Genomic DNA, 5,725 nt, shown 5'->3' on the forward strand with positions numbered 1-5,725 from the left:
GACAAAACTGTATTTGGACATTTTCTGTGCATCAGTGAGTGATATTCTTTCACAGGCACAAATTATCCTTTGTAATAATCATTACTATTAAGATAATGTTTTAATATTTGAAGGTTTTGAGAACCTGTCAATAGAAAGTCAATTATGTAATACTGTGTACTTCAGTACAGGTTTTTCGCATACAATAAAATCAAATCATATTGTGTACAGCAGAGGTGTCAAACTCAAGGTCTTGAGGGCTTGTATACAATAACTTTTAGATGTGTCTGTGATGCCACATGGCTGGATCAAATGAGGTGGTCATCAGCAGGTCATCAACTTGACTGCCCTTAGAAGCTAATTCAGTCATATAATTCAGGTGTTTTGGACCAGAGGAACATCTAAAAGTTGCAGTACACTACCCCTCGATGCCTGGAGTTTGACACTCCTGATGTACAGCATCATGTTGTTACTCAACAACAAATTACTCTGATCTTTGCAGGAGATGTCAGCAACAAGGTCTCAGAGAGCAAAAAGAAATCCCAAACATGATGCCAGCTATTATTCTCCTTGGGTGAAGATAAAGAGGGATTTGATGTAAAATACATCAATTCATTTAAAGGTGAGTTGTGACTTTTTTACGTACAGGATTCCAGAGTTTATTAAAGGATTGTTTTTGTTTACTTTTGTCTTGCTTTTTGACTTTTAAACTATTTTTATACTGCACATTAGCATAGATCATATATATATATATATATATATATATATATATATATATATATATATATATATATATATATATATATATATATATATATATATATATATATATATATATGTATAAAGGAGGACTGTGTTTTGAAATTCCAAGTATAAAAGAATGAGTGACATTTAGAAGCACCACTCAGCTGACAAACAAATGTTCAAGTAACACAGAAAGACCTCAAATTAGATAAATTAACTGATTTTGAAAATTTTTTAATAATCTCATTTGCTACTATTTGAAAGATATGCATTGTTTAAAGTTTATTCAACCTTACTCATTATGTTTACCTGCAGGTCGGGGTGTGTTCAGCTGCCAGTGCTTTCAAAAAGGAGATTTCCTTATTGAGTGCAGAGGGGAAGTCATAAGTAGGAAGGAACAAGAAAACCGATTGAAAATTTACCATGATGCACTCCAGGCTTTTATGTTTGATTTCAAGTTCAATGGACAACAGCTTTGGTATGTGACTGTTTTAATGTTGTTTTTTATTTTATATTTAATCAAAGTGATGTAAACATTTTCAGCTTCATCAGTAAAAGTAGTTTTAGTTGGAGGAGGAATATTCTTCTGACATGCAAACACCAAATATGCAAAATCATTTCCCTTGCATGGTATAATTATTCTTATAGCATACTTAATATTTTAGTGTTGATGCTGCCAGAGAACATGGATCATTGGGGAGGCTGGTAAATGATGAAGAGATGAACACAAACAACAAAATGAAAGTTACAAGGGTGGATGGAAGACGTCATCTCTGTTTGTTTGCACTCAAAGATATTGGTCCAGGGGAAGAAATGACTTATAATTGTAGTGATTCTGACTGGCTATGGAGAAGAAGGGTACTAGTAAGTGTGAAAATACTATCACAAGTCATTCTACTAGCATTGAAAATATTTTTGAAGGAAATGTCAAGTTGTAGTACAGAGTTTCATTATAGTTGAAAACAAGAAGTGATTAGCAGAGTGCCTAAAACCAGATTTTGGAGAAAGACTTAACCAGACCACTATTTCAACTTTTTTCAGTGCTATCCAAAATGCTAGAAACTGTCATATGTAAATTAATATATTTTGACCTTATATTAATGAACATTTTATAGCAGGAGACATATTTTGCAGTGTCAATACATAAAATGTCTGTTTAACAATCAGCTGGACAGGTTCATTAAATAGGTGGATTTTATTTTTCTATGGACTCATTCAGTATACATCTCTTCATTTCAGATTTCCAAAGATGAATTGTGTCAGGCTGGTGATGTGGAAACATGCGGATCCTGTTCAACCAACCCTCCAGAGGTAATTTTGGTGTCCAACGACCAACATATTATCTAAAACTAAGTCATTGAAATGATATTAAGTACTGTTCAAACACACAGGTATTGTCTAGTACTTGATATGTAAAGCTGCATTAAAAGGGAGGACAGAGGTTTGAAATTACAAGTACAAAAGAATGAAAGTTACATGTAAATTCGCGCATACACAGAGGTCCTGTGTAATACTCATCATGTAAGTTGCCAGAATAAGGAGGACATAGTTTTGAAAGAATGAAAGTGACATGTAGAAATGCCTATACACGCAGGTCCTGTGTAATACTCAAAATGTAAGGTCCCTGAATAAGGAGGACTGTTTTCTACATTGGGAACAAACTCGCATTCAATGAGTGTTCTTTACATTTCAGATTTCCAAAGATGAATTGTGTCAGGCTGGTGATGTGGAAACATGCAGATCCTGTTCAACCAACCCTCCAGAGGTAATTTTGGTGTCCAACGACCAACATATTTTCTAAAACTAAGTCATAGAAATGTTATTAAGTACTGTTCAAACACACAGGTATTGTCTAGAACTTGATATGTAAAGCTGCATTAAAAGGGAGGACAGAGGTTTGAAATTACAAGTACAAAAGAATGAAAGTTACATGTAAAAACGCCCATACACAAAGGTCCTGTGTAATACTCATCATGTAAGGTGCCAGAATAAGGAGGACATAGCTTTAAAATTACAAATACAGACGAATGAAAGTGACGTGTAAAAACGCCCATACACAAAGGTCCTGTGTAATACTCATCATGTAAGGTGCCAGAATAAGGAGGACATAGTTTTGAAAGAATGAAAGTGACATGTAGAAACGCCAATACACGCAGGTCCTGTGTAATACTCAAAATGTAAGGTCCCTGAATAAGGAGGACTGTTTTCTACATTGGGAACAAACTTGGATTCAATGAGTGTTCTTTACATTTCAGATTTCCAAAGATGAATTGTGTCAGGCTGGTGATGTGGAAACATGCGGATCCTGTTCAACCAACCCTCCAGAGGTAATTTTGGTGTCCAACGACCAACATATTATCTAAAACTAAGTCATTGAAATGATATTAAGTACTGTTCAAACACACAGGTATTGTCTAGTACTTGATATGTAAAGCTGCATTAAAAGGGAGGACAGAGGTTTGAAATTACAAGTACAAAAGAATGAAAGTTACATGTAAAAACGCCCATACACAAAGGTCCTGTGTAATACTCATCATGTAAGGTGCCAGAATAAGGAGGACATAGTTTTGAAAGAATGAGTGACAAGTAGAAACGCCAATACACGCAGGTCCTGTGTAATACTCAAAATGTAAGGTCCCTGAATAAGGAGGACTGTTTTCTACATTGGGAACAAACTTGGATTCAATGAGTGTTCTTTACATTTCAGATTTCCAAAGATGAATTGTGTCAGGCTGGTGATGTGGAAACATGCGGATCCTGTTCAACCAACCCTCCAGAGGTAATTTTGGTGTCCAACAACCAACATATTTTCTAAAACTAAGTAATTGAAATGATATTAAGTACTGTTCAAACACACAGGTATTGTCTAGAACTTGATATGTAAAGCTGCATTAAAAGGGAGGACAGAGGTTTGAAATTACAAGTACAAAAGAATGAAAGTTACATGTAGAAACCGCCATACACAGAGATCCTGTGTATTACTCATCATATAAGGTGCCAGAATAAGGAGGACATAGTTTTGAAAGAATGAAAGTGACATGTAGAAACGCCTATACACGCAGGTCCTGTGTAATACTCAAAATGTAAGGTCCCTGAATAAGGAGGACTGTTTTCTACATTGGGAACAAACTCGCATTCAATGAGTGTTCTTTACATTTCAGATTTCCAAAGATGAATTGTGTCAGGCTGGTGATGTGGAAACATGCAGATCCTGTTCAACCAACCCTCCAGAGGTAATTTTGGTGTCCAACAACCAACATATTTTCTAAAACTAAGTCATTGAAATGTTATTAAGTACTGTTCAAACACACAGGTATTGTCTAGTACTTGATATGTAAAGCTGCATTAAAAGGGAGGACAGAGGTTTGAAATTACAAGTACAAAAGAATGAAAGTTACATGTAAAAACGCCCATACACAAAGGTCCTGTGTATTACTCATCATGTAAGGTGCCAGAATAAGGAGGACATAGTTTTTAAAGAATGAAAGTGACATGTAGAAACGCCTATACACGCAGGTCCTGTGTAATACTCAAAATGTAAGGTCCCTGAATAAGGAGGACTGTTTTCTACATTGGGAACAAACTCGCATTCAATGAGTGTTCTTTACATTTCAGATTTCCAAAAAGGAACCGTATCAGGCTGGTGACGTGGATGCATGGGGATCCTTTTTAACCAACCCTCCTGAGGTACTATTGGTCTCCAAAGACCAACTTATTTTCTAAATGAAGTCATTAAAATGGTATTAACTACTGTTCAAACAAACAGGTCTTGTGTAATATTCATCATGTAAGATGCAGGTATATAGAGGACTGAGTTTTGAAGTTACAAAAAAATGAAAGTTACATGTAGAAGTGCACAGACACACAGGTCTTGTGTAATATTCAACATGTAATGTGCAGGAATATGGAGAACTGTTTTCTACATTGGGAAGAGACTCACCTTAAGCGAGTGTTCTTTACTTTTCAGTTGATTAACCCCATATTTTTTATATGTTCTTTTCAGCACAAAGTAAACACAGATGGTAAGGGGAAAGAGCTCAACAGAAAACTAAAACAGAAGGACATAGAGCTCCGCAGAAAAAGGAACACAAATAAAAATTCTGGTAAATCACCACACCTACACAAGTCTTGAAACACCAAGCTAGTTAAGCTCAAAAGCACAACTGAAGCATGGTCAAAAGTAATGATCTACACCACTGAAAGGCAATAGGGTGACCACGTTCTTCTTTATGCATGATATTTTGAGCAGACATTATCCAATATGTCATCTGGCTTAAATTACCACACACATACCATTTAACTGTGCCTTGTATTAAAATGATAAACTTTCACACAGCCAATGTTCAGATGCTAGAAAATCTAATTTGGTGATCAGTAATGGGACTGTTTATACTACTTTCTCTATCCCAATCTTAATCTGAAATACATTCACATATTTATATTTTTTTCAAAATATCAAAGCACCACAAAACTAATAAGCAAAGTAATCAGAGTATATCTTTAAATTTGGTTAATTTTAAGATATTAACCAAATTTAACATCTTAAATTTGATTAATCTCTGGTTTTATGAAACCAGAGATCTCAATAAATGGCCCTTTGCTGATGCTGCACCTGTACAGAACCTGTATTTTGGTGGAGTCAGTGAGATGGTTCAGAGTGGGATCTCCTTCACTGGAAAAAAGACTAGGCACCAGCATTAGAAGGAGGAACAAGTCTTTTGGCTTTGGATGGTTCTTCACCAGCTGCTGAGGCCTGTTTGTCAAACAAATGCAATTTTAAATTATGAAAAAAAAAATTTTTTTCTAGAATTCCCTCAAATAATTAATCATACATACCAAGCAACCATACCAAGTGTTAACCTGTTTGGCATTTGCAGAAATTAATTTTCATCGATGCAACCTACATGCTCATTTCTGTAGCTTCTCCCACTAATGTATGTTCTTTATGAATGCTTATTTGAAAACAGGCATTACATAATTTATAACCAAGAAAAATTAACAA

At 35.1% G+C, this 5,725-nt stretch overlaps 1 long non-coding RNA gene across 1 annotated transcript; it reads left to right on the plus strand.

Annotated features, from left to right (window-relative positions):
* Nucleotides 1–539: 539 nt before the first annotated feature.
* On the plus strand, nt 540–4,766 carry LOC122843371. The gene is made up of 5 exons (XR_006372698.1): nt 540–601; nt 1,039–1,201; nt 1,963–2,034; nt 4,339–4,410; nt 4,727–4,766. It is a non-coding gene; the product is annotated as an uncharacterized LOC122843371 (long non-coding RNA).
* Nucleotides 4,767–5,725: the final 959 nt, after the last annotated feature.

This window comes from Gambusia affinis, linkage group LG14 (assembly GCF_019740435.1).
Source record: "Gambusia affinis linkage group LG14, SWU_Gaff_1.0, whole genome shotgun sequence".
In the NCBI taxonomy this organism is placed as follows: Eukaryota; Metazoa; Chordata; class Actinopteri; order Cyprinodontiformes; family Poeciliidae; genus Gambusia; species Gambusia affinis.